The 26,138-nt window shown below is 47.2% G+C and overlaps 1 long non-coding RNA gene across 1 annotated transcript in view; it reads left to right on the plus strand.

Annotated features, from left to right (window-relative positions):
- LOC140485506 (uncharacterized) overlaps positions 1-25,124 on the plus strand; it is a 63,519-nt gene extending 38,395 nt beyond the window's left edge. Inside the window, exons 4-6 of the long non-coding RNA XR_011962369.1 lie at positions 5,624-5,836; positions 13,527-13,654; positions 25,025-25,124. This is a non-coding gene — a long non-coding RNA (uncharacterized lncRNA). The remainder of the gene's footprint in view (positions 1-5,623; positions 5,837-13,526; positions 13,655-25,024) is intronic.
- Positions 25,125-26,138: the final 1,014 nt, after the last annotated feature.

Here is a 26,138-nt window from a genome sequence, read left to right on the forward strand (position 1 = left end):
TCTCTCTCACTTGCCCCCTCCCTCTCTCACTCGCCCCTCCCTCTTTCTTTTGCCCCCTCCCTCTCTCTCTCTCACCCCCACCCTCTCTCTCTCTCAACCTTTCCCTCTCTCTCTAGCCCCCTTTTCTCTCTCTCGCACCCCCCCTCTCTCTCTCCTCCCCTCCCTCTCGCTCTCTCGCCCCCTTCCCTCTCTCTCATTCGCCCCCTCCCTTTCTCTCATCACCTCCCTCTCTCGCTCTCGCCCCCTCCCTCCCTCTCGCCCCCGTCACTCTCTTGCTCTTGCCCCCTCCCTCTCTCTCTCGCCCCCCACTCTCTCTTGCCCCTTTCTCTTTCCCACCCCTCCCTCTTTCTCTCTCTCGCTCCCCACCTCCCTCACACTCTCCCTCTCTGTCTCGCCACCTCCCCCTCTCTCTCTCTCACCCCATCCCTCTCTCTCTCAACCCCTCCCTCTCTCTCTCGGCCAGTCTCTCTCCCTCTCGCCCCCCTCTCTCTCTCTCTCCCACCTCCCTCTCTCTCTCGCCCCATCCCTCCCTCTCTCGCTCTCGCCCTCTGCCTCTCTCTCTTGCCTCCCCCTCCCTCTCTCTCTTGCCACCCTCCCTCTCTCTCTTGCCACCCTCCCTCTCTCTCGCTCCATTCCCACTCTCTCTCGCCCCCTCCATTTCTCTCTCACCCCCATCAGTCTCGACTAACTCTCTCTCGCGCGCCCCCTTTCTGTCTCGCACCTACCCCTCTTTATCTCGCCTCCCTCCATCTCTCTCTCTCTCGCCCCCTCCCACTCTCTCTCTCGCCTCCCCTCCCTCTCTCCCTTTCGCCTCCCTCCCCCTCTCTCTTGCCCACTCCCTCTCCGTCTCTTGCCCCCTCCCTCTCTCTCTCTCACCCCCTCTTTCTCGCATCCTCCCCCTCTCTCTCGACCCCCCCTCTCTCTCTCGCCCCATCCCTCTGTCTCTCGCCCCCTACCGTGCTCTCTCAACCACTCTCTCTATCGCCCCCCTCCCTCTTTCTCTCACCCCTAACTCTCTCTCACGCCCACTCCCTCTCTCTCTCGGCCCCTCCCTCTCTCTCTTGCCCTCTCCCTCTCTCTCTCTCACCCCCTCCGACTCGCTCTGTCGCCCCTATCCACTTTCTCATCCCCTCCTTCTCTCTCTCTCGCGCCTCTCACTCTCTCTCGCCTCCTCACTCTCTCTCGCTCCCCCTCTCTCTCTCACCCCTGTCTCTCTCTCTTGCCCTCTCCCTCTCTTGCCCCTCTATCCCTCTCTTGACCACTCCCTCTCTCTCTCGCCTCCCTCCCTCTCTCTCTCTAAACCTCTCCCTCTCTCTTTCTCAACTCCTCCCTCTGTCTCTCGGCCCGTCTCTCTCCCTCTCGCCGCCCTCCCCCTCTCTCTCTTGACCCCCCTCCCTCTCTCTCCCTCTCTCTCTCGCCCCCTCCCTCTCTCTCGTACCCTCCCTCTCTCTCACCCACTCCCTCTCTCATTCGCCCGTCCCTTCCCCCTCTCACTCGCTCGCTACCTCTCTCTCTTGCCCCCTCCTTCTCTCTCTCACCCCTCCCTCTCGCTTTCTCGCCCCCACCCTCTTTCTCACCCCCTCCCTCTCTCTCTCTCGCCCCCTCTCACTCGCCCCCCCTCTCTCTTGCCCCTCCCTCTCTCTCTTGCCCCCTCTCACTCGCATCCTCCCCCTCTCTCTCTCGCCCTTCCCACTCTCTCTCTCGCCTCCCTCCCCCTCTCTATTGCCCTTCTCCCTCTCAACCCCTTCCTCTCTCTCTCGGCCCGTGTCTCTCCCACTCGCCATCCTCCCTCTCTCTCTCTCGATCCCCTCCCTCTCTCTCTCTCTCGCCCCCCTCCCTTCCTCTCTCTCGCTCGCTCCACCTCTCTCTCGCCCCCTCACCCCCTCCTCCTCTCTCTCACCCAACTACCTCTCTCTCTCTCCCCCTCTCTCTCTCTCGAATCCCTCCCTCTCACCCCTCCTCTCTCTCGTCTCCCTCCCTCTCTCTCTCGCCCCTCCTCTCTCTCTCTCTCTTACTGCCCTCCCTCTCTCACTCCCTCTCTCGCTCTCTCTCGCCCTATTCCTCTCTCTCTCGCCCACTCCCTCTCTCGCCCCATCCCTTTCTCTCTCGCCCCCTCCCTCTCTCTCACCCCCTTCCTCTCTCTCACCCCCTTCCTCTCTCTCGCCCCTCCCTCTCGCCCCCTCCCTCTCTCTCTCGCCCCCTCCCTCTCTCTATCACCCCCTCCCGTCTCTCTCACCCCCTCCCTCTCTCTATCTCACTCCCCTCCCTCTCTCTCTCCCCCTCCCTCTCTCTCTCTCCCCCCCCTCTCTCTCACCCCCTCCCCTTTCTCTCTCGCCCCTCCCTCTCTCTCTCGACCCCTCCCCCCCTCTCTCTCTCGCCCTCCCTCTCTCTCTCGCCCCTCTCTATTGCCCTTCCTCTCTCTCTCTAACCCTTCCTCTCTCTCTCGGCCCGTGTCTCTCCCACTCGCCCTCCTCCCTCTCTCTCTCTCGATCCCCTCCCTTCCTCTCTCTCGCTCCCACCACCTCTCTCTCGCCCCCTCACTCTCACCCCTCCTCTCTCTCACCCCACTCCCCCTCTCTCTCTCTCCCCTCTCTCTCTCGAATCCCTCCCTCTCAGCCCTCCTCTCTCTCGTCTCCCTCCCTCTCTCTCTCGCCCCTCCCCCTCTCTCTCTCTCTTACCGCGCCCCCTCTCTCACTTCCTCTCTCGCTCTCTCTCGCCCCATCCCTTTCTCTCTCACCCCCTTCCTCTCTCTCGCCCCTTCCCTCCCTCTCTTGCCCCGTCCCTCTCTCTCGCCCCCCATCTATCTCGCCTCCCTCCCTCTCTCTCTCTCTCATTGGCCTCCCTCCCTCTCTCTCTCTCGCCCGCCCCCTCCCTCTCTCGCCCCCTCCCTCTCTCTCGCCCCCTCCCTCTCTCTCCTCCCCCTCGCTCTGTCTCGCCCCCTTCCTCTCACCCACCCTCCTTCTCTCTCTCAGCCCCCCCCCTTCCTTCTCTGTCTCGCCTGCTCCTTCTCTCTCGCCCCTTCCCTCTCTCTGTCTCCCCTTCCCTCTCTATCTCACCCCCTCAATCTCTCTCACCCCCTCCCTCCCTCTCTCACCCCCTCCCTGTCTCTCTCACCCCTCTCCCTCTCTCTGTCTCCCCTTCCCTCTCTCTCTCACCCCCTCCCTCTCTCTCGCCCCTCCCCCTCTCTCTCTCTCTAGCCCCCCTCCCTCTTTCGCACCCTCTCTCGCTCTCTCTCGCCCCCTCCCTCTCTCTCTCGCCCATTCCCTCTCTCTCTAGCCCCATCCCTTTCTCTCTCACCCCCTCGCACTCTCTCGCCCCTACCTCTCTCTGTCTCTCTCTCTCGCCCCCTCCCTGTCTCTCTCGCCCCCCTCTCTCTCTCTCACTCCCCTCCCTCTCTCTCCCCCCTCCTCTCTTTCTCTCCCCCTCCCTCTCTCTCTCTCACCCTCCCTCTCTCTCTCTTGCCCCCTCCCTCTCTCTCTCGCCCCCACCCTCTCTATCTCCCCCCTCCCTCTCTCTCGCCCCCACTCTCTCTCATGCCCCCTCCCTTTCTGTCGCCATTCCTCTCTCTCTCTCTCTCGCACCTTCCCTCTCTCTCTCACCCCCTCCCTCCCTCTCTCTCACCCCTCCCTCTCTCTCTCACCCCCTCCCTCTATCTCTCACTCGCCCCCACCCTCTCTCTTGCCCCCTCTCTCGCCCCCTCCCTCTCTCTCACCCCTCTTTCTCTCTCTCACCACTCCCTCCCTCTCTTGCCCTCTCACACACCCATCCCTCCTTTGTGCCCTTCCTCTCTCTCACCATCTCTCTCTCATCCAGTCTCTCTCTCCCTCTCTCTCTCACCTCCATCTCTCGACACAGTCTCTCTTCACACCTCTATCTAACTCTTTCTCTTCCCTCCTCTATCTCTCTAGCCATCCTACTTTCTCTTGCCTTCATCTCACAACCCCTGTCTCTCTCTCACCCCCTCATTCTCTCTCTCTGTCCTGTTCTTTTCTCTATCTCTCATCTCCCCTTCTCTCTTGCCCCCTTTATCTCTCTCGTCACCCCTCTGTCTCTGTCTCTATTTCTCTCTTGCCCCCTCCCTCGACCCTCTTCCAGTCTCACTCGCTCCTCTATCTCATTATCTACTCCCGTGTCTCTCTCTCTCTCCCTCACCCTAAATTTCTCTCCCCCTTCTTGCTCTCCACCTCCCTCGGTGTCTCTCTCTGCCCACCTCCCTCTTTCCCTCTGACTGAATGTCTCTCTCTTCTGTCCCTCCCTCCCTCCCTCTCTCTCGGACATATTCTCTCTCCCTTGTCCGTCCCTCTCCCTCTGACCCAGAGACTGGGGGTTTTTGGGGGTGAGGCTGCGTGTGGGGGGGTGGGGGTGAGATGTGGGGAAAATGGGGTAGAGATGGAATTGTGGGAGGGCGACAGAGACGGTATGAGAGAGGGGGGAGAGGGTAGAGTGGAGGCAGGTGGAGAAACCGTAGTTGGGTGGGTGGGTGTGTGTGTGAGAGAGAGAGAGGGGGACGAAGGAGAGGGTTGAAAAAGAAAGTGTGTGATGAAAGAGAGAGAGGGAGAATTGAGGAGAAAGAGTAGGGGAGAGGTAATGGCGAGGCCAGGCTGCAGTGGTGGGACAGAGGGAGTTAAACCCAGCTCCTGAGCTCAGGGCGCGGTGTACTCCCCTTCCCTGAGGACCAGGACTTGGGGCTGAGTCTGTCTCTCTCCAGCTCAGCTTCTCCAACACAAAGACACAAAACACCATCTGTCACTCTGCTGCTCGGCACGGTTTAATCAACATTTTTATTGGTTACAAATGGAAGTGATGGATACAGTCAGTGGGATGGTGCCTTTTCTCACTGGCCCCTGAGTTGTGAGAAATATTGAAATGTTTCCCTGTAACCCCCCTGTGGGATAAGGATGGACAAACCAGCGCTACCCTCAGTCTGTTACCAGAGCGACAGGCTGCTCCATCGCTGAAACACTGAACTGAAATGATAAAATCCCGGATGGATTGATTAATGAGGGAATTTGATGGATGGATGGATTTGGGTGAAGGGATATTTCAGCACATTCTTCAGCTGCTGCCTGAACTTAGTCTGAGTCATGGCAAAAATCGCGGTGTTTGTGCAGCAACTGAGGAGCTGCAGCATGAAGCCCAATTCCTGCACAAAGTAATGGAGATACACAGACCGATACCCAAACTCATACATCCGGAACCATATAGAATACAGCATGAACGTTGACCATAACAGGATGAAATTGGCCGAGATCACAAACAGTAAAATGATGGATTTTTTTCGGTGTCTCATTTCAGTGTCAAACTGAGCGTCCCCATTGGTGTGAGCGCGGAGTCTCCTGCGGGCTCTGCTGGTCACTAAAATGTGTCTGACGGTGAGAACATTGAGCAGCAGAATCAGGAGAAATGGGACACACGGGGTTAGAATGTGGTGGAGGAACTCGATTGTGACCCAGACAATGGAGAATAGAACAGCGTCTCTTACATCACAAAACCAGGGGTGGTTCACCAGGTAATACTGAGCCGTGAACATAAAATACCAGAAAATGTTCTTTAAACAGCTCAGCACAGTCACTGCTCCCAGAACCACAGCCGCCGTTTTCTCACTGCAATATTTACTTTTCAGCTTCTGGCAACAAATGGCCACAAACCGATCAAAGGTGAAAGTGACGGTGAACCAGACAGAGCAGTCAGTGGCTGCATAAAGGAGGACGGCGTGGATATTACACACGGGGACGGAGTCCAGGAAATAAAACTGTTCCCCATAAACAATGGGAATGTGTCTCAGGATCAGGTCGAGGATAATGACCAGGAGATCCGCCGCTGCCATGGCCCCCAGGTAACGTCTGACACATGGAGACAATCCACAATCTTGATAAAGCAGGACGTAGATGGTCACTACGTTAACTGTGAGAAGGAAAACAAACCCATTATCCATCAGCCTAGAGGCAAAGGGACCCGTTTGATCGGGGACCCAGTGAGATTTTCAAATGTGTCCCTGTATTCAGGGATTTATTAAAATAATTGGAGCTGGAATAACAAATGGGAAGATCGGAGTTACTGACAAAAATGTGACATAAACCACAAGAAGCCCTCCCTCCCCAAACACACAGAGACACATCCATAAGGACAGATGGTTTCTAGAACATTCCCACACTCTCGATCACTCAAGAGCAGACACAGGTCACTCCTTACCAGTTCCTAATACGGAGGGTGGGAACTTTGCTGTCCCGAAGGATTCTCTCCCAGTTTCCAGAAGACAAACGGAGTTTGGGAATTTCTGTATTTTGGTCTAAATTGTGGTCAATCCTGTGCCGTGAAGAAACGTAAATGCAGGGAAAACGTATTCACCCCTTTAATTGCCTGAGGGACCTTCGGAACAGTGTCTCCTTCTCCCTGGAACGGGATCTCTTCCCTCGGGATCTTATCATTTGTTCAATTCACTGACGTCCGTCCGTTCACAAACAATGTCAGGGACAGAACGTTCCGGGGAATGTCAGTTTTAGAATGTCAGGGACAGAACGTTCCGGGGAATGTCAGTTATAGAATGTCAGGGACAGAACGTTCCGGGGAATGTCAGTTATAGAATGTCAGGGACAGAACGTTCCGGGGAATGTCAGTTATAGAATGTCAGGGACAGAACGTTCCGGGGAATGTCAGTTATAGAATGTCAGGGACAGACCGTTCCAGGGAGTGTCAGTTATAGAATGTTTGGGGGAGAATGTTCTGTAGAGCTCCGTGACCTCTCCATCACCGTTACCCCGTACCCACCCCACCAACATGATGTACTGTGCACATGCTACATATCTGTCCAGCACCGGGAGTTGTGCAGACCACAGCAGAGCACTATTGTGTGAACCTGGAACAAAATATTCATCCAGCATGGGGAGCTGCACAGACCACATCATTGTATTATCTATAAACCTCAACCAGATAGTCTGACCAGCACAGCGACCCGTGCAGTGATCACCCGTGAATTAATCTGTAAACTTGGAGCAGTTACCCTCCCATCATGTAGGACTGTTTACACCACCCCAGTGCATTGATCGGTAAACCAGGAGCAGTTACCCTCCCATCATGTAGGACTGTGTACACCACCCCAGTGCATTGATCTGTAACCCAGGAGCAGTTACCCTCCCGGCATGTAGGACTGTGTACATCACCCCAGTGCATTGATCTGTAACCCAGGAGCAGTTACCCTCCCAGCATGTAGGACTGTGTACACCACCCCAGTGCATTGCTCAGTCACACTGTGTTAGATCCCTGCCCAGTGTGGGGGAAACTTGCAGCCCGGGCTGGAAGTGAAAGGACGTACAGCTCCCACCAATTTACCGCTCCATATCTCCATTGTATCATGACAAGGGGGTGCTGTGGGTGAGAACATCACTGCCAGGGAGAGATGCCTGGGGAATCAGTGTAAATATCACCACATGGGAGGGGTTTGGGGTATAGACAGAGAGGGGGAGACTGAGAGACAGTGTCATGGAAGGATGTGTTCCCAGGTTCAGAATGCTGAAATGTAGACACTTCGATAGCATTCTGTAACATGAGCCAGTCTACCCAGGAAAGATGGGAAAAAGGGTTATTGGTGTGAGGTGAAATGATGGAGCGTTTTGAATGAGCATTTGTTCTACAGCTTTGTAAATGGGAGTAGTTTCAACAGAATCTATGACTCACTGAGCTGATTCTAACAATAATTTGCCTCAGTGTCATTTTCATTGAGTGTGACAGAGAGATTATCTATATGAGGTCAAGCTAGATTCCTGGTGCTATCTTATCAAACTCAACTCATTGGATACCTCGCCCCCATGGTGTCCCTCTCATTGAATACCAGCCCGATTCTCCCACCCATCATGGCGGGTGGTACTCACCATTGCCCGGATGCCCCTGGATATTCTGTGATCAACTGACACTGGGGCCATCTTTGAAAGGCCAATGGGCACAGGGGTTGAGCATTCTCAGCTTGGAGCTGCGCCGCGCAGTTTACCCCGAGCATGGCAGATAAGGGGCGATGGCATCACGGTTTGTCGACAGGGGCACGGAGGTCCTGGTGGATGGGCTAGTACAGAGGGGGACCATTCTCTTTCCAGAGGCGGTCACACCACCAGACCCCCCGAGCATAGTCTGAGCTCCCCACCCAGCTCAGTGCAGTATCTGAAGTCTGAAGATATGTTCCGTAAAACAGGACAAACATCAATAACCTTACCCACTCTGTCAGGATAAGGGTCACTGCATTCTCTCTGCTCCCTCACACTCACTGTGTATCTGTTATTGCACCGACCCCCGAACAAGGCTCATGGTCCACCACACTCACTGCCGCATGCAGCACCTTCTCTCTCTCTCTCTCTCTCTCTCTCTGTCATTCTCTGTCTCTCTCTCTCTCTGTCACCCCGTCCACTTTACCCCCCATATCAATTACTCTGCATGGATACAACACTGTCGACAGACTCCCTCTGAAAACCTCACGATTAGCCATTATCCTCACCTGCACCATCACTAACAGCAGGGACACCCCTCCCCACCTTCCGTCCCTCATTCCCTTCCTCCCATTCCAGGAGAAACAGCCTGGAATAGGTCAGAAAGGGCCTATCCGGGTGGTGGAGTGCCCGATATCCATTCCCTTACCCCCCTCCCCCCGCCATGTGGGGAGGACACTGGTACGAGCCGGAAAGGACAGGGACACCTCGTGTGGAGATTCTGAACATCCACGTCCCACCGACTGAGTAAGGAGCAATGTTCAGTGAAGGACAGTTCTCACTTTGAACCCACTGGCAGCTCCGTTCCCCCCCCGGCACAACTTAGAAGCTGTGGCCCTGATGCCATCTCCCTTTTGTGTTGAGCTGATACAAATGGAATCCCCATGGTCTCGGTGGGCAGAAGGGTGGGCTCATAACACATCGTCACCACCACCTCCCAGGAAGGGAGCACGGAGACTCCCTCCTACACCTCCTCCTCTAAACAGCTCAGATACTGAAACTAATCTGTGATAGTTACTGTTCTACCCACTTGTCCAGACATCTTCAACAATCTGTGCTCATATACACCAAGCGCTCTCTGTTCCTGCAGCCCATTTATAATGGCATAGCCTGTTTTAAACTGTCTTTCTTTATCTTTCATACCAAAGTGCATCACCTCACACTGCTCTGCAATGATCCCCGTCTACCAGCGTATCACTGTCCTGTTAGAGTTCCAAACTGTCCTCCATAGACTTTACAATTCTTGCAGGTTTGGTACCATTTACAAACATTAAGATTGTCATAGTATCATAGTCCCCATGAAACAACTGAAATCCTGCCCCACACACAGGAGTGTGAGCAAGTGAAATACTGATATATTCCCATGGGCAGAGTCGAATAATGACATTCTGTCAATGGAGCAACAAAAATCCTGACATTTACTAGACAGAGTAGATGAAATATTGACAAACAGCAGACCAAGAGAAATCCGGATAGGTTCCACTTATCGACATTCATCAGGGTATAATGGGATGAAGTTGAAAGTGTGTACTGTACCTTTAAGAGAGAGTGAATGCTGCCCCGAAATGACAGCTTACAAGCACCTGTGATATGAGAGGATGGCAGACACAGTATATTGGTGTAGAGCTGGAGTCGGGTTATGAGTAGTTAAAGGATAGAGGGACTTTCAGTGTTAAAAAATACATTGTTGTTTTTATTTCAACAGTGGAATTTGGGAGTTCTCTCACTCATATTTTAATAGTTTACAAGGCGAATTGAGCATTTATTTATGTTTATTTTAAATTACCAGATGAGCTCTATGCCGTGTCCTAACAATTGCTGTGCGTCTATCTGTGTGTCTCTGTGTGGGGCAGGTCTGGGTGTCTCTGTGGTGCTGAAAGTGATGCAATGCCACCCTCTGATGGCCTCCCCATGCCACTGCACCGGCATTGGCAGAGGGTGAAAACCAACAGGGATTCATTCAGAGAGGGGGAGGGAGAGGGCAGCTGCTCACAGCACCATCCCAACTGATGTCTTATCCATGGACTGGTCTAAATGTCCTTTAAACGTTGCAACTGTCCCTGCTTTCACCACTTCCTCTGCACGTTTATTCCACACACAAAACAGATTCTGTCTAATATAATTCCCTCTCATGACTTTCGTTAATCTTTTTTCCTCGCACCTTATAATATCGCTCAGTTTTGAATCCCCACCTCTAGGGAAAGGACATCAGCCCTTCAGCTTATCTGTTCCCCTCATTATTTTATAAACCTCTGTAAAGTTACCCCTTAACCTCATACTCTCCAGTGAAAAATGTCCCAGCATACCCAACCTCTCCTTATCACTCAATCCCTCCATTTCCAGCAACATCCAGGTTAATCTCTTCTGAACACTCTCCAGCTGAATAATATCAAGATCAATAATATCAAAGTGAACAGTCAATATATTTTATAAGTGTAGGGGACTCCAAAACTAGAGGACATAGTTGAAAGGTAAGAGGGGAAGCATTTAAAAGTGTCCTAAGGGCAGCTTTTTCACCCAGAGGGTGGTGTGCCTATGGAATGCGAGGGCAGGATGTCCAAATTGGACACAGTATTCCGGGAGAGGTCTCACCAATATCCTGTACAACCACAACATGACATCCCAATTCCGATACTCAATGGTCTGACCATTGAAGACAAGTGTGCAAAACACCTTCTTAATCACATTATCGAAATGATATGCAACTGTTGAAGAATTATACATGATGGCCGAGGTCTCCGTTCTACAACACTGCCAAAGGCCCTACGTTTAATTGTGTAAGACCTACTTTTGTTTGATTTACCAAATCCAATACCTCGCATTAATCCAAACTAAAATCCATCTGCCACGCCTCGGCCAGTAAGTGATATTACCACCTCCTCTCCTTCCCCGTTTAATTTTAAAATGCCCACCCCTCTCCAGGAGGCCTGCAATTCCGGCCTTGATTTTCACAAAGGCTCTGAGCTTGGTTTCCCTTGTGTGGTTAGAGGGAGGAGGGACAGATTGCAGACACAGTCAGTGGGGAGGAGAGGAAGGACAGTAATCAGTGGCGTGGTCTCATTTCATGGTTTTAGGCAGAGGACAGACACATGTACGAGTTGGGTTATACTGATCGGTGTTTTGGGACCAGAAATTATGGTCTTTCTCCGTGTCTGGCATTCAGTAATTAATATCGACTTGAGACCCTTCATTGGGCAGAATATGTCTGCAGGATTTCTTTCCCAAATATTGCAGACTACAGATAATAGCAATTAACGATGTTCATAGTTAATTTCGATCTTGCACTTGTTTAACAATACAAAATGTTTTGTGTAGTTCGGTAATGGTAACCTGATTATAATAAATCCACACCGAACTGAACGCTGCCGCTTAAAATGTGACCCAAAATCTGGGTATAGTAGTGTAGTGGGTAGTGTCCCTGCCTCTGAGCCATGGCTCTGGGTTTGATTTCAATTCCTGAAATTGTTTGGTAGTGTTCCTAGCTCTGGACCAGAAGGTTTGGATTCATGTCCTGCCTGTTGCAAAGGTATGTCACAGCATGTCATAACAGGCTGATGAACAAACACACAGGAGAATAATGCTGCAGCCGTATGGGTATTGCCAAGTGATGCTCGTGTCCCTACCTCCGGGCACAAAGGTCTAGGTGTAAATCCCACAGAAGTGTCTCCGAATACATCTGAACAAACTGATTAAACTGGTTTTAGAATTGTGACTTGATGGAAAACGAACAGGTGTCGGTGTTGAATTTCAGCATTTAGGCCCAGGATGACTGAAAGTACAGCCATTCGTGTTGATTGGAGTCACATTTCGCAGTAGTAAAGGTTTATAAAATCAGAATGGCCACGAATAGGTTGAGTCGTCAGGGTTTTTCCCCAGGTTTGGGGTGTCCAAAACTAGAGGATATTGGTGGAAAGTGAGATGGGAAAGATTTTGAAGAGGCCTAAGGGGCACCTTTTCAGACAGAGGGTGGTGTGCGTATGGAATGAGCTGCCAGAGGAAGTGGTGGAGGCTGGTACAATTACAGCATGTAAAAGTCATCAGGATGCTGACAGACCTGCCGAGCTTTTCCAGCAATTTCTGCATTTGTTAAAACAAAACATTCATTTTAACACAGGTATCTGTGTTAGCTGTCTGGATACAGAATTGGCTGGCAAACAGAAGATAGTGAGTGGTAGTGGAAGGAAAATATTCTGCCTGGAAGCCAGTGGTGAGTGGTGTTCCACAGGGCTCTGTTCTTGGGCCTCTACTCTTTGTAATTTTTATTAATGACTTGGATGAGGGGATTGAAGGATGGGTTAGCAAGTTTGCAGATGACACAAAGGTTGCAGATATTGTTGACAGTATAGAAGCTGTTGTAGGCTGCAGCGGGACATTGACAGGATGCAGATATGGGCTGAAAGGTGGAAGATGGAGTTCAACCTGGACAAATGCGAGGTGATGCATTTTGGAAGGTCAAATTTGAAAGCTGAGTACAGGATAAAGGATAGGATTCTTGGCAGTGTGAAGGAACAGAGAGATCTTGGTGTGCAGGTACATAGATCCCTTAAAACGCCCATCCAAGTTGACAGGGTTGATAAGAAAGCATATGGTGTTTTGGCTTTCATTAACAGGGGGAATTGCGTTTAAGAGTCGTGAGATCTTGTTGCAGCTCTATAAAACTTTGATTCGAACGCACTTGGAATACTGCGTCCAGTTCTGGTCACCCAGAAAGGATGTGGATGTGGATGCTTTGGAGAGGGTTCAGAGGAGATTTACCAGGATGCTGCCTGGACTGGAGGGCTTATCTTATGAAGAGAGATTGACTGAGCTCGGACTTTTTTCATTGGAGAAAAGGAGGAGAAGAGGGTACCTAATTGAGGTATTCAAGATTATGAGAGGCATAGATAGAGTTGATGGCTAGAGGCTATTTCCCTGGGCAGAAATGGCTAACACGAGGGGTCATCGTTTTAAGCTGGTTGGAGGAAAGTATAGAGGGGATGTCAGAGGTGGGTTCTTTACACAGAGTTGTGAGAGCATGGAATGCGTTGCCAGCAGCAGTTGTCGAAGCAAGGTCATTGGGGATATTTAAGAGACTGCTGGATATGCATTAGGTCACAGAAATTTAAGGATGCATACATGAGGATCAATGGTCGGCACAATATCGTGGGCTGAAGGGCCTGTTCTAAGCTGGACTGTTCTATGTCCTGTGTTCTATGTATTCTGAATACATTAAACATTTTATGTTTTAATGACGCAGGGACATATAAACATATCTTCAAATCGACTGAGACCATTTTCTGCTCAGGGTATGGCTCTGTAAATGACAGCAGTAATGATGCACCTACATGGAACAGGAATTGTGATGGAGACATAGTTTGGACAATGTACAAGGAGACCTCACATGGTCCAGTTTGGGAGAGAATGTGATTATTGTGTGATTCAACTCAGAGAGGGAGAAAATGTCATCTGCCCGAGAAGAAATGCACTCTCTCTCCTTCATTATTCCTCATCACAGTAATGTGTACGAGCTAAAACAAAACTCTACTGTTATTATTACCATTCTTATTTTTATAGAATCCCTGCAGTGTGGAAACAAGCCCTTCGGCCCAACAAGTCCATACCTACCTTCCAAAGAGTAACCTTCCCATGCCCTTACCGTTACACTGACGAGTGCACAAAAGTAGAAATCGCTGAACAGCTGTGTGAGTAGAATATCTTCAGAAGCCGAATCACATTTTGGACAATCTCTCAATTTTTCCTTTAGTCATAACTAACAATGATATTTGGAAAAGGTTCTTTCAACTTGAAATTGCAGAGATTTTGTTTATTGTTGTGTGTGTGTGTGTGTGTGTGTGCGTGTGTTTAGAAAGGGAAATATCGGTACTTTATTTGCAATACCCAACAGTTGACCATTCATCTTTCCATCATAGTTTGAGTAACATTACTCTGGATCATAAACGTGCTATTTGAGCAGATTAAATAAACTAGCCTGACTTGTTCCTAAAACTGACCTTGACCTAGTCTGACACCAATATCATCGGCCATATCACCGACCCAGTTACATTTAACATTTGTTGTGAGCAGTGGAGCAGTGGAAAAGGAAACAGTGACCCCAAAAAGCCGGGGAACTATAGACCGGTGTGCCTGATATCAGTGGTGGGTAAGTTGTTGGAGGGGATTCTGAGGGATAGCATTTACATACATTTTCGAAGGATCAGAGTAGACAACGTGGCTTTCTGCTTGGGAAATCATGTCTCATTAATTTGGTTGAGTTTTATGTAGAGGTGACAAAGAAAATTGATGAAGGGAGTTTGGTTGACATTGTCAATATGGACCTCAGCAAGGTGTTCATAACATTCCGATTGGTAGGCTGATGAGTAAGGTTTGGTTACATGGGATACAGAAGAAGCTCGTCACAATTGACTTGAAGGAAGAGGGATATTTTTCAGACTGGAGGCTTGTGAGCAGCAGTGTGCTGTAAGAATCAGTACTGAGTTTACAGCATTTCATCATTTATGTAAAGGACTTAGATATGAATATTGGGGCCATAGTTCGTAAGGTTACAGACAACATCAGAAAGGTGGTGTAGTAGATTATCTCAGAGTACAAAGAGACCACAATTAGATTGGACAAAGGGGCAAGGAGTGACAGATGAAGTTTAATTTAGATAAATACGAGGTTACGCATTTTTGGAAGGCAAATCAGGGCAGAAATTATACACTGAATGGGAAGGTCCTGGGGAGTAATGTGAAACAAATGGACATAGGGCTGCAGGTACATTGTTCCTTGAAAGTGGAGTCGAATGCAGACAGTGCGGTACAGAACACATTTTACAAATTTGCCTTAATCAGTCAGAACGTTGAGTATAGGAGTTGTGGTGGCATGTTGTATCTATAAAGGATGTTGGTGAGGCCACTTTAAGAATACTGCATACAATTCGGTTGTCAGCAGAAAAGATTTACACAGATGTCCCAAGACTGGAGGTTTGAGCTTTAGGGAGAGGTTGATTAGTTTGAGGTGTTTCCCCCTGGAGTGTCAGAGGCTGAAGGGTGACATTATAGAAGTTTATAAAATCATCAGGGGCATGGATATTCTGAACAGCCACGTTCTGCTCCCCAGGGTAGGGGAGTCCAGAACAAGAGGGCATAGGTTGAAGGGGAGAGGACGAATGATTTAGAAGGGACCTGAAGATAAATATTTCACACAGAGAGTCGTGTGTGAATATAAAGCGCTGTCAGAGGAAGTGGTGAAGGCGGTTACAATCGCACATTTAAAAAGTATCTGAAAGAGAAGGGATATTGGCCAAATGCTGGCAAATGAGGCTAAACCAGATTTGGTATCTGATCGGAGTGAACAGATTGGACTAACGGGTCTGTTTCTATTCTGCATGACTCTGATTCTATAAGAAGGATGACGAATAATTCTGAAAGTACCTTTCAAATCAGAATCCTCTTCACTGGAGGTTTATCATGCCTCTATGTTCACATTGATTGAAAGTTGCGTTAGTGAAAAATTTGGCAGAGAACTGAGTCAATGATAATGGGACGCAGACAGGAAATTGGGACTGAGACCCCAACCTGATCAGCCACAATCTTAGTGCCTGGTGGAGAAGTGTCAACATATGTAATGACTCACTCCTATCCCTCAATCCCATGTTCCTGTGTTCCATTCAGGCCATTAAACCTGTTAGGCAGGAGCATTTAGAGGCTAATTACTTATATAACTTGGTGCACAGAAACAGAGGAGATCATTCGGCCCTTCAAGACTGTCCCACACGCTTTGAGGTGATTTGAGTAATGTAATTGTAAAATCCAGGCTGGGTATGAAAGAGGCCCCCCATCTATAGAACATAGAACATAGAAGAATACAGCGCAGTACAGGCCCTTCAGCCCTCGATGTTGCGCCGATCAAAGCCCACCTAACCTACACTAACCCACTATCCTCCATATACCTATCCAATGCCCGCTTAAATACCCATAAAGAGGGAGAGTCCACTACTGCTACTGGCAGGGCATTCCATGAACTTACGACTCGCTGAGTGAAGAACCTACCCCTAACATCAGTCCTATATCTACCCCCCCTTAATTTAAAGCTATGCCCCCTTGTAATAGCTGACTCCATACGTGGAAAAAGGTTCTCACTGTCAACCCTATCTAACCCCCTAATCATCTTGTACACCTCTATCAAATCACCCCTAAACCTTCTTTTCTACAATGAAAACAACCCCAAGTGCCTCAGCCTTTCCTCAGCTTCCCCTCTCTGAAATTTGTGCACCATTTGTTGGTCATGTTGTAGACCCAACTTCACTATGAATACAGCCCACATAACTCACCAATCAATGGCTCACAACATCCTCTTGTCTCCCTGACGGCAACATTCAATAACAGAACATCCATGAAAATAACACCCACTAACTTTCCAATAACAGAATGGGAGAACATCAGAAACAGGGGCATGTCGTTCACTCCCCAAGCCTGCCTTGCCCTTCTTTAAGATCATGACTGATCTGCTCTTGGTCTCAAATCCTCTTTCATACCCAATTCTTCATCGCCCTCAACTCTCTGAAAGGTCAATAGCGATCTACCTCCTCTTCAAATACTTTCAGTCATTTGGCTCCCCGAACACTCTTGAGAAGAGAAATCCTGACATTCAATCCCACCTGTTTGAAGAAAACACTTGCTGCTCCTATATCATGGTTTATTGATATGGTCAAAAGAGGTTGAGACAAGGGTTCAGGTAAAAATAACTGGCCCTGATATCAAGGCAGTGGTTGACTTCTGTTGATATCAAGGAGCTTAACAAAACTGGACTTAATGGGAATCAGAGTAAACTCTCCAGTGTTTGGAGTCAAACATGGCACAAAGGAAGGTGTTCATCATCTCAGTCCTGGGTCACCTCTGTGGGAGATCCTCAAGGCAGCTTCCTCTTCACAAACAGTTCCAGCTGCTTCATCAATGTCTCCCTCCCCCAACCTCCCCACCATAAGATCAGAAGTGGGGATGGTCACTGAGGATTCCACAATTTTCAGAATAATTTGACGCCCCCATCAGCTTCTGAAGTGGACTGTGTCCATGTGCAGCAAGACATGGACTCCATTGAGGCTTGTGCTTTTAAAGAGTCGGGAATATTCATATAAAGGACTGTCTGACACTGCACATTGCCACAGTAAAATAAGAGATCATTCAGCACCTCACGCTGGTTACACAGGAATATGAGGAGGTCGTTCAGCCCATTGACACTATTGGAGAAGAACAGGGATAGCCCACTCAGTGCCTCCAGCCTATTATTCAGGAAGAGAAGGATTCTAGTGTGATGGGCCACACCAGAGCCCCTCGACAATATTTGAAGGTGGGAGCCGAGACTCTAATGTTTTCTTATTTTAAAGAAATAGTCAAGTGTCTGTTCCAGATGCAATGTGACCTGTCAACAACTCGGTGTGAGGCATAACACCATTTACTAAAACACGATAGATGAAATAAAACCAAAGAAAGAAGAATTTAGAATAACATAATTATATTGGATGAGTTAACAGAATAATAGATCGAGGAACAAATACTAATGAACTGTTTCAATACAGGAAAATCACATGAACACAGCCCTTGGCAAAAAGGAATATTCAGACACTGAATGACACAAATATTTCTCCAATTCAGGATTTAAAAACAGCACCAAGAGAAAATTCATAGAGAGTAGCTGCCAGGAGACATTCACTGAAGTTTTCAACTCGGTGGAGACCCCAATAATTTTTGATGTCACTGAGAAACCAAAACCGAGTGATCCTAATCTGTGAGAGCTGGCCACACCCATTCAGGCCACATTAAAATAAATCTAAGGCCTCACTAGTTGTTTACTCAAGTGGTCTTAATTGGCCAGCGTGGTAACGGTCATTCAATCTCTCTCTTAAAAGAAACCAGAACAAAATAACATCTTAAAGCTACAATATCATCACACTAGTCAGCACATCGAGCTGTCATACAGGAACCAGTGGTAACCCAATCCGGCCCTTGACCCTGTCCAATCGGACGAGGAAGAAGCCTGTCAGTTCCTTGAATCACTTATACAGGAACAGTAGGAGGCCATTCCCACCTCAATACACTTACACAACGGTGAATGAGGTAATTGATGTTGATCCTGATGAATGGCTTATGCCCGAAACGTCGATTCTCCTGCTGTGCTTTTCCAGCAAACCACTGTCTACTCTGATCTCCAGCATCGCAGTTCTCACTGTCTCCTAACTGATGCTTTAACATGATGAACAAGTAGAGCAGAGGCTGCACAGACAGACTGCTACATGTTGTTCCTCGTAGCTCCGTCTGTCATGATGCACACGTGGGACTTTAACGTGGTTTTCTAGTGGTGAGGAGGGAAGCCATATGTCTTGTGTGCAGTCTCAAGAAGGCACCTTCCATCTCCGAGAAGCCAGCCTGGTGTTCGCTATGTAGGGTGGAAGCTGGTGGGAATGGCTACCTGTTTCAGACGGAAGGTATTGTGGCTGCTGTTGGGGATTGTGAGCAACATGACGTTCAGTACAGGGCTCACAGGCCGAATGCACAATAACATGGGGAGAGTTGATTTAGGCAAATAAACTATTAGGAAGGCCACGTTAGACTGATGAATGGACTCTCTAAGTTCAAATAATGCTGATCTTGTTCATGTTGACCTTGTCTAGTGCATGTCCTGTTCAGTGTAACCTGTATTCCTTACTCTGTCCAAGTCTGTTTCCACCCTATGATCTGTCTGGCCATGCTAACTATGATCTTCCTCCACTGCTCATAAATAAAGTGTTTCCTTGTACTGAGGTACACGTGACAATAAATCAAAACAATCAATCCTGGGTAAAGTATGGAATTTCTCACCCTGTCAATGTCTCTTTTGGAAGTAAGTGATCGCTGCCACTCCTCGTGTTTAACGTCACGATTTCTTCTTCTCTCACAACTGTAATGATAAAACACTCCGCTTCTTCACTCTATCCCCATGATACCATTGCCCCTTTCTGTGGTAAGGAGATCATTCCTTACAAAGGACATCAAATCCATAGATAGTGTCCCAACCATGCTCTCAGCAAGTCCCTACAACAGCAAGAAGATGACATCACTTATGTACTTGAATAATCTTACAATGAAGGACAGCATACCATTGTCTGTATCCATTACTTACACAGGGTTTGATTCGGAGCAGTCAGCATAGACTTGTCAGTGGGAGATCATGCTTCCCAAATTTGTTAGACTTCGTTGTTGAAGTGACCAAGAAAGTTGATGAGGGCCAGGCGGTAACCATAGTCTCTATGGATATAAGTAAGGCCTTTGATAAGGTTCCACATGACAGGCTGCTCTGGAGAGTTACATCACGTGGAATGCTGGGGAACTGGCCAATTGGATGCACAGTTGGCTTGATGGTAGGAAGCAGAGGGTTTAGTGCAAGGATACTTGTCAGACTGGAGGCTTGGTCCATGGCTGTTTGTTATCTATGAATTGGTTGAGAATGTACATGGCATGATTATTAAGTTTGCAGATGAGACTAATATAAGTGGGAGCATGATCAGTGAGGAAGTTTAGCAGAAATTGCAGCAGGACCTTAATCAGTTGAGGAAGTGGGCCAAGAAATGGCAAATGGAATTTAATATAGATGCGTGATGTTTTGCATTTTGGAAACTCAACTCAAGGTAGGAGTTACATAGTGATTGGGAGGGCCTTAAGGGGTGTAGTGGGCAGAGAGACCTTGGCATTCAGGTTCACGGTTCTCTGAAAGTGTTGTCACATGTAGACAGGGCAGTGAAGAAAGCTTTTGACACACTGGCCTTCATCAGGCCGGACATTGAGTATAGAAGTTGGGAATTTATGTTGCAGTTATACAGTACTTTGGTCAGGCCGCACTTGGAGTATTTTGTTCAGGTTTTGTCACTTTGTCATAGGGAGAATTTTATGAAATTAGAAAGCGTGCAGAATAAATTCCCATGGACGTTGCCAGGACCCAATGGTCTGAGTTATAGGGAGAGGTTGGACAAGCTCGGATTTTTTCTATAGAGTGTAGGAGACTGAGGGGGGAACCTTATAGAACTGTAAAAAGTCACAACGGATATGGATAGGGTTAATTCTCTCAGTCTTTTTCCAAGGTGTAGAGAATCGAGGACGAGATGGGATCAGTTTAAGGTTAAAGGGAAGGAAAAAAAGGAACCTGAGGGGCCACGTCTTTACACAGAGGGCTGGTACGTGGATGAGCTGCCAGCAGATGTGGTTGAGATGGATACATTAACAACATTTCAAAAGCATTTGGATACGTATGTCGATGAGAAGGATTAGAAGGATGTGGGCCAACTGCAGGGAAATGGGGTTAACGTGGATAGACATTTAAAAGGTGGAGTCCAACCCCTCTGTTAATTAAAACCAAACACACAGAAAAGCTCGCCTCACCTCGTAATCTGTTAAAATATGAGCAACATCGATCTCCTATATTCCACTATTTAAACAAAAATTCGCAAATTAGTTTCTTAACTTTGATAGTGAACACTGAACAACAGGTGTTCACAAATACAAGCCCTCCTTTTCTTAGCTACTTACTATCTGTTTCCAACTCTGTAAAAATATGCTGTTCTACCAACCCACATATTCAACAATACAATCTCAAGACCACACATTCTCTATCTTCCCCGCTGTGTTACTCTTCCAGCTGCTGATCTCCCTGGGTCACATTTTTTTTTCTCCAAGTAGGTTTTTCATGAACATGTATCTTTAACAAAACGTGTTTGAGATTGTCAGTTAGCACTCCTGCTCTGCAGCAGTTACTCTGTTGGATGGCAGTAGCTCTCTCCCGAGTGTTCAAAATGCTGAGTTTACTTACTCTACGTGATACAATAATTCTCAGAATTTGATTGCTTTCCAGCTGTCCAAACAATATTATTCTAATTCAGTTGGCTTCTGGTATTCTGAGCATTATTTAAACTACTAACACATCATCCCCACCTGCTTCACTCTATGCTGTGTCCTCTTCAGGTGCTGTTTAGTTCACTCACCTACTCGCTCTAATCTCTCCCTCACCTCACAGACATAATCTAAGTGTGAGATCTCCGACTTCGGTCCAGTCAATTTAGATTTAATTAAATTCAAAGGATTTCACTTCATGTACGAAGATTAACTCAAAGGAAGTAAACCGAGTAGATTTATTTGGGGCATCTTTGATGATAAGCAATTTAATGCGGCATCTTTATTCCAATTATTTGGCCAATCCTGACAGTACGCTGTTAACATAGTCTTCAGTGTCTGATGCTAACTTTTCAATGATTCCTGGGATTCAGGATGGGACGCCCTTGATTTGAAGTGCTGTCTGTCTAAGCTATCCATGTCTTCCTCAAACAGCTGAGGAGTAAAATGAGACCCTTGGTCTGACTGAATCTCTCTGTGTAGCCCACAGCGAGTAAAGAAAGCTATAAACCCCTTCCCCTCCCTTTTTGCCTTAACACTCCATAATGGAATTGCCTCTGGAAATCTGGTAGACACATCCATTATGGTCACCAAATATTGGTTTCCACTTTAACTTCAGAAAGGGGAGCTCCATAATTAATCACAACCCACGTGAAAGGTTCTTCGAATGCAGGAATTGGCAACAAAGGTGCTGGCTTTTATTGCCTGTGACTTCCCTACCATTTGGCATGTATGGCATGTAAAACAAAAAATAACCACGTCCTTGTGCATTCCAGGCCACTAGAAATGCTTCTGTACCTTAGCCTGAGTCTTCTGTCCACCTAGGTGACCGCCTGCAGTTAGTTTGTGTGCTACCCATGACATGGTATGCTCCCAGTCAAACGATCTAGTGCATTTTGGCCCATTTCCCTTCTGCACTAAACTACCGTTTTTCGCCACATTCAGGTTTTTCCTGTACCGTGACATCAAACAGGGTGTAAGTTACCTGAACATCAACTCCTTTGTCTTTTTCTTTCGCTTTTCCTTCCTGCTGTAACTTATGACAGTGGGATGTTGTTACTACACAGTCTGGAAAATTCCTGGTTATATTTCTTTTAACTCCTCAGTCCCCTCGTTTTCATTTGACTTCTCCAACATAAGAGGTCTCTGCCACCTTGGATCCTATTAAATCGTTCACAAGAACAAACTGCATTCCTGGAACTGACACTCTGTCACTCACTCTCACTGTTACTTCCCCAATACTGATTTAGCACTCCAATGTGATGTTTCTGTCCCCAGCCATAATTTCTGCCCCAATTCCACAAATTATCACGCTCTTGAGTAACATGTCAGAAAGAGTGAAAATCATTCCATATCTTGCTATGAGGGGCTGAGAGAAAGTGAGGACTGTAAATGGAGGAGATCAGAGTTGAAAAGTGTGGGGCTGCAAAAGCACAGCAGATCAAGCAGTATCTGGGAGGCAGGAGAGTTGACGTTTCAGGCACAAGTCCTTCATCAGATAACTGGGGGGTAAGGGAGGGGGAAGGGGGCTGAGAGATAAATAGGAGGATGAGGGTGGAGCTGGGTGGGAGGTAGCATGCAAGGCGATAAGTAGATGCAGGTGGGGTGTGATGGTGATAGGTCGGAGAGAAGAGTAAAGTGGATAGGTGGTAGGAGAGCTGGACCCCTCAAACTATACAGCATTAACATCGACTTCGCCAATTTCCAAATCTCCCCTCCCACAGCCTTATGCCAGATCCAACCATTCAAATTAGCACTGGCCTCTTGAACTGTCTTAATTGTCTATCGTCCTTCCCAACTATTCACTCGATGCTCTCCTCCGACATATCACTGTCACTCCCACCTACATCTTCCTATCGCCCTCCCAGTGACCGACCCGCGAGTCCTGCTCCTACCCTCCTATTTATCTTTCCGCCCCCTTGTCCCCCCGCCACATTCCTGACGATGGGTTTATACCTGATATGTAGATTGTCCTGCTCTTCAGCTGCTGCCTGATCTATTGTGCTTTTCTGGCACCTCACTTCTCAACTTTTCGCGACAGAGCAGATTCCGTATCTCAGAAAATTATATTTTATCGTCCTCCCCTCCCCCCACCTTCTGAGTAAACTTTATCCACAGAGGAGAATTCTATATAGGACCAGGCACTGACTCTGTACCTAGGCTGTGCACTCTCCTACAGCTCCTTGGAAACTTGGGGTCTTCTTTAACAGTTTCACTAATGCCACTAGCTTAGCCTCTTCTACCACATCTTTTCCCAAATTGTCTTCCTTCAACCCACAGCATGGTGTGTCACAGCTTACTGCAATGAAAGTTCCTTTTCCCAGTGCCTTTCTTAAACCATTGACACTGTAATTTTTTGTGTTTCACACCCTAATAGTGAGAACACCTGAGGCCTTTCACTTCCTTTCAACTCCCTTGCGCTTCTTTTTTCACCTATAGTAAACTATTGTGCCTACTGTTCGCTTTGTAATGTGTGACCTCCCCTTCTCCCAGTTTCTATCCTTCACAGGATGAAAATCCTCCCAGGAGCTACACTTCATCTCATGCACCAATGCAAATTTACCTGCCATTTCTGCAGCGCTTCTCACTTCTTGAAATTTCTAATCATTCACATTAATTTTTACCATCTCTGGAAGTGAGTCTTTAAACTCCTCCAGCAGTATTATCTCACTTCGAGCCTCACAGGTCTTATCCATTTTTAAGGCCAGGACCCATCTACCAAAATTACTGTGTTTAATTCTTTCAAATTCAACATAAGCCTGACCTGGATTTGTCTCTATATTTCTGAACCTCAGCCTATATTCTTCTAGTACCAATTCATAACCAACCAAATATAGCCAGTTTGACATGGGCATAATCTCTTGACCCCTCAGCTGACAGCGTTGCAAAAACCTCACTCCTGTGCCCACCAGCATAGTCTGAACGAGCATTACCCACAAGTTCACTGGACACACCATCTGCCGAGCCATTTTGTTTTTCAAATGAAATAAAAACAGACATTGACATTTTTCTCATTGAAATATGACAATGTATTATCATAGCTGTATACATCCCGTAATCTCTATCCTCTGTCGAAGACTGAGAGGGATCTGATTAAGACGTAAAAGATTATGAAAGGATTGGACACTCTGGCAGCAGGGAACATGTTTCCGCTGATGGGTGAGTGCCGAACCAGTGGACACAGCTTAAAAATACGGGGTAGACCATTTAGGACAGAGATGAGGAGAAACGTCTTCACCCAGAGAGTGCTGGCTGTGTGGAATGCTCTGCCCCAGAGGGCAGAGGAGGCCCAGTCTCTGGTTTCATTTAAGAAAGAGTTGGATAGTGGAATCAAGGGTTATGGAGATAAGGCAGGAACAGGATACTGATTAGAAATGATCAGCCATGATCATGTTAAATGGCGGTACAGGCTCGAAGGGCTGAATGGCCTACTCTTGCATCTATTGATTAGTCTATTCTGTTAATTTAACTTCCTTGTCTAATTCCGAACTTCCGAATTTCAAATTCTCTCTCTCTTTTCCTCTCTTTCCCTTTCCCTTTGTTCTCTCTCTGTTTCCGTTCCTATTTTCACCTTCTAACTCCAGTTGCCATATTTGCAATTTAAGTTTTTTCTAACTCTACTGCGGTTGCCTGTTTCTCTGACACACCAAAGTGCTTGACCAACTCCATTACAATTTCAGTTTTCCTTTTGTCCCTGTTTAAACTCAATTCCAACCTATTTGCTAATTCTAAAATTATTCCTTCTTCTGACTTTGTAAACTTCCTTGCCAAATTTTGGAACCTCATTAGTAATGTTAAAAAGCAATTCTTTCATTTTTACTTTAACCAACCACAAGTTAACAAAATTAAATGAATTTTCCCAACGGTTTTATTTGAAGATGCAGGTGACTAATTGCAATGTGTTGGAATCTGCTGGGACCTTTTGTACCACAAATTTGTTCACGTCTGTCCAAGTCCCCAGCAAGGCCCCAAACTGTTATGACATCAATGTCAAACCTCTCTGTTAATTAAAACAACGCACCCAGAAAAGCTCACCACACATCATAATCTGTTAAAACGTGGGTGACAGAGAACTCCTAAATTCCACTAATTAACGAAAAATAACAATTTATTTATATGCAAGTTAGCTCACTAAGCATGAATATTTGTTTTCAGATGTTTCATCACCATGACTAGGTGACATCATCAGTGACAGTCTCCGCTGAAGTGCTGGTGGTATGTCCCGTCTCTCTATTTATGGGTTTTTCTTTCTTAAGGTGGGTGATGTCATTCCCGGTTTTTTTGTTACAAGAGAAGGTAGATAGGATTCAAATTGATGCATGTATTGATGGACTTCTGGTTAGAATACTATTCCTCTAAGAACGTCCTTGCGTGTCTTAATATGTACGTGTGTTTTTCCAGTCAAAGTGATGCCCTTGTCTGCTTGTATTATGGAATATAGTGATAATGGGTCATGTATTTTGGTGGCCAGTTGGTGTTCATGTATCCTGGTAACATGACGACAGAACCATTTCAATGGCAGAAAAATGATTTTGTATACATTGTTTAATCAATGTGTGTGTGGAGATATTTTTCATATGTGCACAACATATTCTAAATGAACAACGGAGGCACAGTTATTGAAAAATGACGTACATGATGTATAAAATTTATAAACCATTATTTGATGCTCATCTATTGTGACATGTTCCCCTTCTCGTAGTGTTCCCTCCTTTTCTGGAATTCTCTACTCTAACTTCTCATTCTTATCAGGTTGTGTGTTATACATTCTTTCTTCTGGTGTCCCAACTTATTTCAATTAATCCCCTTTCTACTGGGACTTCAATATATTGGCCTGCTGGGTGCTTTCCAAAGCTAGTGTCTGTCATATTATTGGAGATAAAAGTTCTGGCATCAGACCCAACATTTGAACACATAACTCTGTTGTAATTGCACTGTTTAAAGGACCACAGCACTCAGGAATTGCCAAAACATTGAGGGATGTGCATCTACTTCTTTCAATAATCTAGTTTACTCATTTTCCACATTTCCCCATCAATATCTTCTATCTCGCTCTCTCTTTGTATCTAGTCAAAAAAATTGCCAATTATTCTTTATATCCCATCTCTCAAAACACGTTATTTCGATTTATATCTCTGGCTCTCTTCTTGATGTAATGTGATTATAATTGAGCAATGTCACTACAAAGACATGAGGAAGAAGCTGGCTAAAGTTAATTGGAAGGGGAGCCGAGCAGGGAAGACCACGGAGCTACAATGGCAGGAATTTA

This window comes from Chiloscyllium punctatum, chromosome 14 (assembly GCF_047496795.1).
Source record: "Chiloscyllium punctatum isolate Juve2018m chromosome 14, sChiPun1.3, whole genome shotgun sequence".
Taxonomy (NCBI): domain Eukaryota; kingdom Metazoa; phylum Chordata; class Chondrichthyes; order Orectolobiformes; family Hemiscylliidae; genus Chiloscyllium; species Chiloscyllium punctatum.